This window comes from Notothenia rossii (genome assembly GCF_949606895.1).
Source record: "Notothenia rossii genome assembly, chromosome: 9".
NCBI classification, from domain to species: domain Eukaryota; kingdom Metazoa; phylum Chordata; class Actinopteri; order Perciformes; family Nototheniidae; genus Notothenia; species Notothenia rossii.
This window is the reverse complement of record NC_136907.1, coordinates 17,745,571-17,758,304: the sequence shown is the minus strand read 5'-3', so window position 1 is coordinate 17,758,304 and position 12,734 is coordinate 17,745,571. Positions and strand designations below refer to the sequence as shown.

The window sequence follows — 12,734 nt, the reverse complement described above, 5'->3', positions numbered from 1 at the left end:
TTGTTCACCTGTCTAGTCCTGTCATTGCACTTCCTGTTTTATTTTTGTACTTACCTCTTGTCTCTCATTTCAGCTCCCTTTACTTCCTCCCTTTGTGTGTTTTCCCGCCATCGTCAGCGTCTGCCCCGCCCCTGATTGTTTCCACCTGTTCCCCCTTACCTCATGTATAAATAGTCCTGTCTCCCTCTGTCCTGTGCCAGTTCGTCTTGTGCCTTGTGCCATTTAGAGAGCCAGCTTGTCTCGCCAAGAGATTATTGTACTTTGTGACCATAGTCAAGTTTATTTAGTTCGTAATTTGCTTTGCTACGTTTTGCCTCTCAGGGGTGATTTTTGTTTGAACTTTATACTTTTCCAAAGTAAAGACTTTTTTGAACAAACTTTCTTTTGAGTCCAAGTGTCTGTCAAGGTTCCTAACAGCCTCGTGTCTGGGCTGGAGACCCGGGGCGGGCTGTGGCCTCTGCTGTTTCGGGATCTTGAACCGGGCAGGACGTGAGACAGCCTGAGCGAAGGACTGCCGCGGGGCCGTTGGAGGCGGCGGCTGGACCCTTCGGGGAAGGCAAAGCTGGAGAGCCTCATCCTCCTTCTTTTTGGATTCACACCGCTGCTGCATCGAAGCTAGAGCGGAGCCAAATAAGCCCTCGGGAACAATAGGCATGTCCAAGACGTCCTCTTTTTCCCGGCCTGGAAGGTTCGTCAGGTTAAGCCACCTGGCTCTCTCCTGTACCACCATTATCCCCAGTGCTTTGCCCGTGGCTTGGACTGCACAGCGCTGCACACGGAGGCAAATGTCCGTGATTACTGCGATTTCGTCCCACACGGCAGGCTCAGGTTTGTTCGTCACGTCCTCGCAGAGCTCCGCCTGGTAGGCGGTCAGCAGCAAGGAGACGTTGAGTGCCCTGGCGGACAAAGCTGCGGCTTTATAGGCTCGTTCGGTCATTGCTGACTTTGCCGGTAGCGTGGGGTTCCTGCTCGGTGCCGAAGCCAGCCGCTGTTGGAGGTGGGCTGCCACCAGCGGCTCCATGGGTGGCATGCGGAGCAGGCCGAGCTTCTCCATGCCGTCACAGTCCAAAGAGGAGGCACCCTGGATTGGGGCCTTGTTGCTGAAAGGGCGATCTCTCCACGAGACCGACATCTCGTCCAGCATCTCTGGAAAGACTGGGAGAAGCTGCCTCTTCATCCTCGCTGCTTGGGGCAAGTTCTTCCCCTCATAGCAAGATCTGGAGGTCTCCTTGGCCACTTCAGGCCAGGGGATGTCCAGCCTGGATGCAGCGCGTTGGCACACGGCCTGCAAGTCCATACTGAGGCAGGGCGAAGCTGGTGTGCTTTCACCCGGGGGAGCGGACATCGCCTCCGGCTTGGCAGCCTGGGCAGACGAAACGAAGATGTCATCTTCGTGCTCATCCGAGTCGGATAAGAGGAACTCAGAGGCATCCTCTTCATCCTCCTCCATATAATCCAGCTCTAGGACATCCTCCGCGGGTGGAACCACGGTGGGGTCCAGTTGGGAGCTCCAGCTTGACACAGCGCGGGGCTCCGCTCTCGCGGCTCTTGCCGCCACCGGGCCCCAGCCTGACACGGCGCGGGGCTCCGATTCCGCGGCTACCGCCGTTGTTGAGCCCCAGCCTGACACAGCGCAGGGCTCAATCTCCGCGGCAGTCGCCACCATGTCTCGATTGCCGGCCGGCGAATCAACGGACATGAAGGGGTCCTGTCCCAACAGTCTAGCTTGGCGCACTAGCCGTCGGCGGAGGCTCTTGATGGTGAAGCGGGCACAATGCCCGCACGAACCGGGGGTATCGATAGCTTCCTGGGCGTGTTCCAGCCCAAGGCAGGACGAGCAGACCTGGTGTGAGTCCGTGCCCGAGATCTTAAACCTGCAGCCTCCGAGCCGAGCCTCCGAGCCAAGCCTCCGAGCCTCCGACTCCTCTGGTTTGAGGGAGAGAAGGGTCCATCCTCGTTTGCCGGGGTGTCGGCGCGGAGGGAAGCGAGATGAGTTGTTTGAATGACGCTGCAACGTAGCGCAAGCTACTTAAAGTGTGGGTGGATTCCCTGATGTAGACGTCAAGATCACCAGCCAATCAGGATTGGCGTAATGAGATTGATGCTTCTGTTTGCATACGCGTTGAGGCGCATCCCATAGTGAGACATCGAACGGAGTGTTATGAATGAGAACTAGATGCATTATTCCAAAAAGCGGTTTTGAGTGTGATCTGAAGGCATCTTTAAACATTCGAATGAATCTCAAGCATTTTTATGTTGTATACTCTATATTAAGAAGTAAATAAAAATGACTAAATAAACTCACTGGCCCTCGTACATTTATTGTTGACCACAAATGCATAATTCAGAACTACTTTATCTCTAAACCAAAATCATAATCATTAGAAATAAAACATTTGGTTTGGTTATTGTTTAACCTCTGCTTGTCAATGATAACATTATATTTTATAATATTACATAAAATGTTCTTATTACTTGAGTTTGGTAGAATAGATCCAAATTAAAATAAGTTATATTTGAAATTATTTTGTTGCAAAACAAATTTAGAAACCCTACGATGTAGAACCTTTGACTTATTTCAACCATTTATCCATTAAGGTTATGCATTATTGTTTATAAAAGGCGTTGTGTTTAGACAAGTGGAAAAAGTTCACATAGTTTCAGAAACTTTGGTTATTATGTCTATGCCACGACGTGTGATATGGTGAAATATGCAAGGCTGCAATAACACGTTGTTAAACCAAACCCAGATTAGTGTGTAACTGTGTAACTGCAGCTCAGATCACACTGCCATAAAAAGCCTGAACTCAGCTTAATTGCTCATATGTAGAAAGTGTGTGCAGTAGAGCAAACTCTCTAGCGTTCCAATGACTTTGGTGAGGCAATGGAAATCTCGGAAATTAGAGATTATGACACAACCACGTCTTTGCTTGGATCTTGGGGACCCTTTCAGCAAAGTATTTTCTTAGCAATGGCCTTCAGCATCCTGCCGAATGGATTTGTTGGCACCTATATTGTATTTGTAGGTGATACCCCTCCACACAAGTGCTTTATTCCTGATAACTAAGTATCAGCGAGGTGTGGAGAAATGAGACGATACCTTTGGAAATGGTTGATGGCATCTCAAAGAGCAGCTCTTGCTCAAGACTTAACCTGGACATTGTCAGAAACTACTCTCAGCATAATATCATCCCAAATGTGGATGTAAATGTGAGTGAAATTCCTCTGGAGAAGTGTCTGGATGGGTGGACAGCAAAGAAATCTACCAGTCAACCATTGTCACTGAGGTGCTTGATAATAAGTCATCAATTATTTTCCCTTTGAGCATGCTTTCGTGGTTTCCACAGAGAAATGGTACAATACTTTTTTGTGTCTGATAGGTAATTATTCAGGCCATTAAGTTTATGTTCTAATCGTTTTAGTTTTTTACTCTCCTCTGAATTCTCTTTCCAAACACAGGCAAACGGCCTTTGGAGAGTTACTGGTGTGATAAGGAAGGCCCTTTCATTGTACTTGGCATTTAACCACAGCTGTGGCCTAGACATGACCATAAAATAATCACTTCTTCAGATGATAACAGGGCAGTCATGAAGTATAATATTGATTATATTTTTTTAGAAGTGGTTAAGTGTCAGTGACATGGGAGAACGTCAGAGTTGGTTTTGGAAGAGGCTGTGTCAATATGGTGTCTCAGAAAGGGTTTTTGTCAAGTCTACAGCCGTAACTTTCAATTAATCTTCAGTGTCTGACATCAATTAAAAGTTCTAAAGTATCATTTTTGTGTTCCGGTTTCATCACAGTGTCTAGTTTTCAGGAAGCTAAAAGTTGCTAGAATCAACAGAAAAAGAATAATCATTATAATTTAAGTTTACGACAATGTGATTATTACTACGACTGCTGCTTATAATGATGCTCACACAAAAGTTACCTGTTGTGTGGGAGGCGTGTGGCGCAGTGGATCAGTGCGTTGGTGTTCGGATCAAAAGCGTCTAACAAGTAACATGTAATGTAATGTAATGTGTGTTGCTACAGCCACTATTTATTTATTTATTTGTTTGATATTTTGCATCAACTACTTCTTCTACTAGGCTTTGAATATTACTACTGTTATATGATATACATTTGGTTATTGTACAGCTTTATAACTGTGATTAAACTGTGTCTTAGTTATCATAAAAACGAAACACATATGAAATAGAGGTGATTCATTGTCACACAGTAGCTATGCCCTAAAGAAAACGTGTTGTGTTTGCAGTGGGACTTGGTGTGTGACAATAAGTACAAACTTCCACTGTCTACCTCGATCAATTACATCGGTATGCTAGTGGGAGCATTTATCTCAGGCCAGATGTCTGACAGGTTGGTACTTCAAAGTCTGAATACTTTAACAATCAATTATAATATTAGAATTACAGTTACTAACTCACTAAACTGTATTTCATTCACAGGTATGGAAGGAGGCCAGCCCTCTTTCTCATGATGATTCTTCAGACAGTGGCGATCACTGCACAGATATTCTCTCCAAACTGGGAGATCTTCTGCTTCATTTTCTTCTTTGTTGGTGCTGGCGGGTTCTCCAACTATACCATTGCATTTGTGCTAGGTATGTTTTCAAGTCAGGATTTGGAAAACGTTATATTTAACCTTGTAGGTAAAGGTTTGTGGTTCAAACGTATTTGGGCCGAAGAGAAAAACTGTGTAGTATTTCAAGTGTGTAATGCAATCTTTCAAAACACAGATCAATCTATTGATTAAATTACTTGGCTAGTGATCTCACATAAAGTTCCCAAACAGAACTGACAAAATCACTCAGAAACTTGAGTCTCAGGTTTTTATTGATACGTTCTCATTTATTTTGGTACAGGAAATGAAATACTAAGCTCAAAGTCCAGAGTGATCTTCTGCACCACTCACGGGCCAGGCCCATAGGGCCAGGCGCTCCGGGTGTGGGTGAAAGATCGTCCCCCCCGCCTGAGACAGTATGTCTCTGCGTAGGGGGAGCTGCCACGGCTGACCGCACAGCAGCTGATAAATCTCCGCCAGCCAGTACATTGCAGGCCAGTGTGGAGCTATCAGGATCAGTGTGTGGCGCTGTTCCCTCACTCTGGCCAGAGTTGGGGGTATCAGAGCCAGGGGTGAAAACGCGTACAGGAGGACCGGAGGCCAAACGTGCGCGAGCGCGTCCACACCTAATGGTGCGTTTTGATCGCGCATTGAAAAGAAAAGCTGACAGTGAGCATTTTCTTTTTATGCGAACAGATCTACCGCGGCTCGGCCGTAACGCACCCACAGCTGGCTCACAACCATTGGATGTAGAGTCCAGTCTGCATATAGTGGTGCACCTCTGGACAGCAGGTCTGCCCCAAGGTTCATTACACCTGGTACGTGCGTTGCTCTCAGAGAGAGGAGACGACCGCAGCTCCACAAGATCAGTTTGCGTGCCAGCATGTGTAACTGGAGAGAGCGCAAACCCCCTTGTCGGTTTATATACGATATTGTGGTTGTATTGTCCGTCCTCACGAGGACATGGTGTCCTCTGAGAAAAGAAAGAAAGCATTTTAGGGTGAGGAACACCGCTAAAAGCTCCAGGTAATTTATGTGCGCCCGCTGGAGGTCTCTGCTCCAGAGACCCCTCACCGGACGACCCTCGTAAATACCTCCCCAGCCTGTCAGACATGCGTCCGTGGTGAACACCTTCCGTGAAAGGACAGCACCCATAGGCACGCCCCCGTACTAGAAAAGTCGGGTGCAGCCAGTGGCGCAGTGTCATTACGTATTTCACAGCAACCATCACTCTCCGCGCGCCATGACGCGCAGGGTTTAGTTTTAGAGCGGCTACCCAGCGCTGAAACTCCCTCATGTGTAAGCGTCCCAGTCGTACGACCAGGATGGCTGACGCCATGAGCCCCAGTAACCGCAGGCATGATCTGAAGAGAACATGTTTGCGCAGCTGGAAATGAGCGAGACAAGCTCTGAAAGCTTTCAATCTTTCTGCTGACAGGCGGGCTGTAAAGGGCACCGAGTTCAGTTGTAAACCCAGGAAGAGTACAGTCTGTGCTGGGCACAGCATGCTCTTCCCTGTGGTTATTATGAAACCCAGGTCGAGCAGGTGTTTTACGAGGACATTTGTCTGCGTAATAGCCTCCTGTTCCGACTGTGCGAGAAGCAGCCAGTCGTTTACGTAGGTTGCCAGGCGAATACCCTGTTGTCTTAATCGCGGCTTCCGTACATCGTACAAACACTCTTGGACTGAGAGACAGACCGAAGGGAAGTACTCTGTATTCGTAACAAATTCCCTGAAATGCGAACCTCAGATATTTCCTGTGTGGGTAATATACTGGGATGTGGAAATACGCATCTTTCAGTTCGACTGATGTAAACCAGTCGTTTTGTCGCACGAGACGCAGCAGAGATGTGTGAGTGAGCATTCTGAATTTGTATCTTTTTAGATACGCGTTCAGAGCCCTCAAATCTAGTATTGGCCGAATTCCATTCCCTCCTCGTTTGGGAACGAGGAAATACTTGGAATAAAAGCCGCTCTGACCTTGCTCGGCGGGTATTATAGATATAGCCTTTTTTTCTAGAAGTGAGAGAATCTCTCTCTCTAGAATATGGGCTGACTCTCCTCGGGATTGTGAATACAGAATGCCCGAGAAGCGAGGGGGGGTGACAGCGAATTGGAGTCTGTAGCCCCGTGTTACTGTCTTGAAAACCCAAGCAGATGTTGTGATCATCTTCCACTGTTTGCTCCTTAGAGCCAGCGGAGATGTCACGTCTCTTACCCTCTGAGTCTCTATTTGTTGTGTTATGGGGCCCTCTAGTGTCTGAACACGGTGGTACCCCATTTCGACAATCCCCACCGACACTGCGCATGCGTGTGACGGTGGTGCCTTCACAACCCCAGCCGGAACTGCGCATGCGCGTGACGGTGGTGGCTTTACAACCCCAGTCGCCACTGCGCATGCGCGTGGCAGTGGTGCCTTCACAGACCCGTCTATTATCCACCTTTTGATAGAGGCCGTAGCTGCTCTCAAAAGAGGAACAGTTGACGGACTGTTTATTGTTTTTATTGTTTTTCTTTTCATTTTTTTGAGCTGCGCCCTTGGCCTGAAGCCTGGATACGTCAGCGGAAAATGGTTTGTATGAGAAACAACAACAATATTGTGACATGTGTTTTTGCGGACTTGAGGATGGCGTTGAGGCATCTCTCAAGGCAGCGGGAACACATCTGGAGCTGGGGAACCGTGGACTTCCAGCTCTGTCACAGAGGGGAGAACAGGAGACTGTCAGGCCGCCCGCTTTTTCTTCCTCGACTGCTGGCCGAAATTCTGGGTTGGCTGCGCCTGGGCTGCAGCCGGAACCGGAGATTTTCTATGCCTACTAGCCCTTGTTTCCTGCCTGGGCTGGGGACTCGGGCGGGCTGTGACCTCTGCTGCTTCGGTATTTTGAACCGAGCAGGGTTCGTGGTAGCTTGGGCGAAGAACTGCCGCTGTGGAGGCAGCGGCTGCACCCTTCGAGGGACACAGAGGTGGAGGGCCTCATCCTCCTTCTTTTTCGACTCGCATCTCTTCTGCATGGAGACGAGAGCGGAGCCGAAAATCCCCTCGGGAACGATGGGCATGTCCAGCACATCCTCCTTTTCCCGGTCTGGTGATGATGGTGAGGTTGAGCCATCTAGCTCTTTCCTGCACCACCATGATTCCCATTGCCTTGCCCTTGGCCTGGACTGCGCAGCGTTGAACGCGGAGACAGATGTCCGTGATCGCGGCTATCTCGTCCAGAACGGCCGGTCCAGGATTGCTTGACAGATCCTGGCAGAGCTCCGCTTGGTATGCGGTTAGCAGCGAGGAAACGTTCAAAGCCCTGGCGGACAACGCTGCGGCTCTGTAGGACCGTTCAGTCATGGTCGACTGGAATCGGTCCGCATTCGCCGGCAGCGTGGGGTTCCTGCTTGGTGTCGGAGCCAGCCTCGGTAGGAGGTGGGCTGCCACCAGCGGTTCCATAGGCGGTATGTGGAGCAGACCGAGCCTCTCCATACCGTCACAGTCTAGGGAGGAGGCACCCTGGATTGGGGCCTTGTTGCTGAAGGGCCGGTCTCGTTGTTGCTGCGAACATTTTTTTTCCAACCTGTCGTTAATCCGGAGAAAAGTGACGGTGTAGATTTTTTTTATTCTCACAGAATATTAACTGGTGTGTTAATATCTTTATCTTCTTCTCCTCTGGTGTGAGAGAGAAAAAGAAAAAACGTCCACGCTACCGTGGTGTCGGTAGTGAGGGAAGGCAAGCTAGCAACAGGTGTGTTGCTAGCTTGAAAAAATCAAAACCTTACCTTTATTTCCGAAGAAAAAACAGCGAGGTCGATTTGCAATACTAACTGGTGTGTTAGTATTAACAGTCTTCTTTCGAAGCAGAAAAGCAGCCGGCGAGCGCCCGTCGACCGAAAGTTAGCTCTGGGTTCAGTCTGTGGACAGTTAAGCTTGCCCGGCTACGATCTATCGAGATGTGCTCTGAAGCGAGAAGAGGTGTTTGAATGACGCATGCGACGTAGCGAAAGCTACTTATAGGGGGTGGATTCCCTGACGCTGACGTCAAGATCACCAGCCAATCAGGATTGACGTAATGAGATTGATGCTTCTGTTTGCTCCCCGATGAGGCTTATCCCATAGTGAGACATCGAACGGAGTATTATGAATGAGAACAGTGATTTTCAACAGTGGCTCTGAATGAAATAAAAGTCTAAGAGCTTTTTGACAGTCTGTGGTTGAAGCTATATTTTCTGCTCTTTGTGGGTCAGCCACGAAATGTAACTGAACTGACCTAATACATCTTATTTGCTCTCATATGTGTTACTTCGGATAAACAGACACGATCAGCTTGTGTAAGCGTTCGTCACCAAAGCATATAAAAAGGAGCATATCTCCTGCAAACTGTTCAGATGTTCATAGATAGCAGTAACAACACTGCGTCCGATTCAAAACATTGAAAACATTAGTAGAAAACATGGTCAATATATATAGCCAAAAAAAGTGCTGTACTGCTGTTAAACAGTATAAACTCATGGCAATCCATAGTAAGAATTTCTATATATAGTATTGAAGCTTGGTCTCTCATACATAAACCTTTACGTTGCTTACATGGTTAGAAAATATTTATATTGAAAGGAACTTGTAAGTAGAAACTTTAAGAAACCCTAAGAGATAGGGTGGTGAACGACCTGATGTGCATTTGCTAAACCAACTAGTTATTCATCACTAAGGCTTTCTTCTCTATAATAGCTAATATAATTGCTATCTCCATACTGTATGCTTTAATAGGTAAACATTGTCAAAATGTTTTGCATTTAGTCCAAATGGTATATTAAGAACTATGTATGTAAATGTACTGATATTGTTGTTTCCCTGTTCTGCAGGTTAGTCCCAGAGTCTCCTCGCTGGCTGCTGTCTCGGGGCAGAGTGGAGGAGGCGGAGGCCATACTGATAGGAGCCGCTAAGAGCAACAATGTGGAGCCTCCAAAAGCCATTTTCACACAAGCTGAGGTAAGCTGCTAGTTTATTTTTAACATGTTACATAAATTAACCATTCCTGACTCAGAATATTAATAAAAGTAAAAAGAGTTTACTTATTGTGTTTTTTACATAGTCTTCCTGTTGTAAGATAAGATAAGAAGTACTTTATTGATCCCAAGTTGGCATATGTTTGTGTTGCAGCAGCATAAAAATACATGGCATTGTACAATAAACATTAAAAGACTAGAAATAAACATTCCAAAATGTCATCTCAATTGCAATATACATATTGAATTACAAATGTACAGGGACAAAATATAAACAGGATATTACTGTATAAGTATGTGAGGAATGGAATATTAAATATTACATTGGATATAAATGTAAAATGTACAGTGTGATTTTAAGTCCATGTCTTGAGAGCAGCCTGTCCTCCTATGAAAAACTACCAAATAGGTTGATTGTTCAGCAGCTTATTACGACCCATAGTCACGTTTTAAAGTGTAGCACCTTTAGTGGTCGTGTAAGAAACAACATGCTCCCGTTGATTGCAAATGCTCCGGAGGGTCGTTTATTCACAACTAACCCTCTCTGTAAAATCCTAAATTGTAGGATAGTTTGGCCATTAAAACGCTTTTTGATTAGATTTCTAGCGAGAAGTGTAATGTACTTTTAGAATCGACGTCCAGTCGATATGTAGGATCTATAGTTTGTTAGATATTACGAAGATGATTTGAGGTATGCCGCAGCCTCCATGTAAAGTTACGGGTTGAAAACAGTATTTCCGGTCTCGACGTCTTCATAATAAAACTAATGATCAAATGATTTAACAGTGACATCTGCAGTACTCATCAACTAAAAAACATCAGTTTATCCTTGTTAATTATACAACATTTATTGGTTTAAATTGTGTAAAATGCTTTTGTGTTTTTCCCATAGGTTTTTCTCTTTCGATTCTGAGAGACACCTTTCTTTTTTCAGAGGTTTTGATTGATGAAACATTGATTGTTTTAGCCGCAATGCATGTCGGGATATGGTGTTTATGCGATATGCAGAGGCGCGGGAAGGTATTTTGAGTGGGGGTGCTGAGGTGCTGGACTCCAGTGAACACTATTACGGGCACTATAGAGCACGCACAAAAAACTCCCTACACGCAAACACACAGTAAACCCGCGACTGTTACAATGAAGGCTCGATAATCAGCTCACGGCATATAGGCAGGGGTAAAGTGCTATTTTTTACGAGTGGGGAGCGGACCTCACCTCCTCTAGGGGGGTCCGGGGGGATGCTCCCCCGGGAAGATTTTTTTTAAATATTGAAGTTAAAAGCATCAATCTGGTGCACTTTGAGAGCAACAGTAAGAGATCTATGGATACATCTCTCAACACCCAGATGAAACACAACTGTAAGCAGATGTTCTTTTTCTTTATGGATATTTTACAAATCACTCCCCTTTCAAACTGTATTCTTGTTTTACTGCCATATAGTATTTCATAACTGTTTTTCCTTTATTCTCTTATTTTATTTCTAACTATAATGATCATATGAAGGTGTGCCGCGGAAATAATCTTTTGAATAATTTTTGACCAAACCGTTTGAGACCCACTGAGATAACTTAGACTAAAGTTAACTATCTAAACACTCAGAGAGTCCTTTAGCTCACCTGAGTCTCTCAGTCTGACAGGAGAGCTCTCCTCCAGCTTGTTGTGGAACAAACAGCTCCGTATGTCCGTTAGTGCAGCTAGCTAACCAGATGCTAACAACACGGTCCCTGCTGCTGGCACCGGTCCCTCTCTCTCCCCCTCTCTCACACACACTAAATGCGCTATTTCCGCACACACACAGAGCCGCGAGCTTGAATGACACAAGCACTTTTATTTCCATGCAACTCTCTGATTGGTCTGGTGTCTTGCCTCTGTTGCATTCACTGAACACGGGAAATTACAGTCCTGCCGTCCTTTCTAGTGTCTTGATGAGGTTCACGTAAAGCACGGTTAATGTATTATATTATTGAGGTATAATTGTCCGGGCCTACAGAAAAAACATTCGGGGCAGGCCAAAATATTATTTTACAAACAATGTGGAATTTATTGGCTACATATTACACAGATTATGCACAGCGGGAGCAGCAATAACCGTCAAAATAATAATTCAGACAGGGGAGCTCCGCACCCTCTGCCTGCCGCTAGGGGGTGCTGCAGCGCCCTCAGCACCCCCCTTCCCGCGCCCATGATGATATGGAATCGTAAAATCTTTTTTTTTAAATAAAATAATACTTTATTCCAAGTGTTCTTGCTTTCCTCTTTGGAAGTCATCACATAACGGCATTGTAATACACGGTTCGGCTGCATTACATATTACATATCTGCCGTAGATATTTATTTATAGAGCCCTGATCAGAAGACCTTTTGAAAAACTGTAAGAAATGCCGCCAAAACTGAATACGTGACGTGGACAAGGCCGGATTAACCATATGGGGGCCCTTGAGCAAAGAGGGCCCTCAGTGATAAGATAAAAAAAAAAAAAAAAAAAAAATCTTTTTTTTTTTTTTCGGGCACAACCTCATTCATCATACATTGTTTTAAATGACACTCACACTTCGCCATAAATAACACAGCTTTTCCATAGGGTCAAATTACTGTAGGTCTCTGTACTGTAGGTCTCACTATATATGCGCTCAACTTTATTACTACGCGGCGGCGGTGTATAGCCGAATCACAGCCCCACCCCAACCACACAATTTCACTACATATTTTACTTTTGTAACTCACGATGTTTGTGACAAATAGAACTCCTTGTGTACTTGTACAGCTAGTCAGTCATATGTTGGCATTAAGTGGGGTGCTGTTCTGAGGTTTTGATTGATATGAGCCATACACTGTCTTGAGATCTTATCCATTGTATCTTTGTCTTGTGATTTTTGACTGAAAGGGCAAAAGGCTAGACCTACTTTGGTTGGACTATTACCTCATTCACACCAACGCAACTCCGGTTCAAGCTCCGTGCTATAGCTTTTCAGGTTCAGAACCGGTTCTTCGGTTTAGCTCCGGCTCTTTTCACACCGCCCAGATTCCGACTGATGCTGCATCATCGTGTGTCATGACGTAACCGTTTGTGTGCCTGCTTCATAAAGCCAAACCGCGCGGAAACCCCTCACAGCTCACACCGACAACAACAACAATGGCCGATTGTGCTCCAGCTCCATCTGTACCTCTTCGGAAGACCAGA

General features: G+C 45.9%; 1 protein-coding gene across 1 annotated transcript in view; it reads left to right on the top strand.

The window, feature by feature from the left end:
- Positions 1–12,734, top strand: part of LOC307019146 (organic cation/carnitine transporter 2-like) — a 38,814-nt gene that overhangs the window by 14,019 nt on the left and 12,061 nt on the right. Inside the window, exons 2-4 of the mRNA XM_079649794.1 lie at positions 4,256–4,359; positions 4,449–4,603; positions 9,410–9,536. The gene's annotated coding sequence lies outside the window, so the exon portion shown is untranslated. The remainder of the gene's footprint in view (positions 1–4,255; positions 4,360–4,448; positions 4,604–9,409; positions 9,537–12,734) is intronic.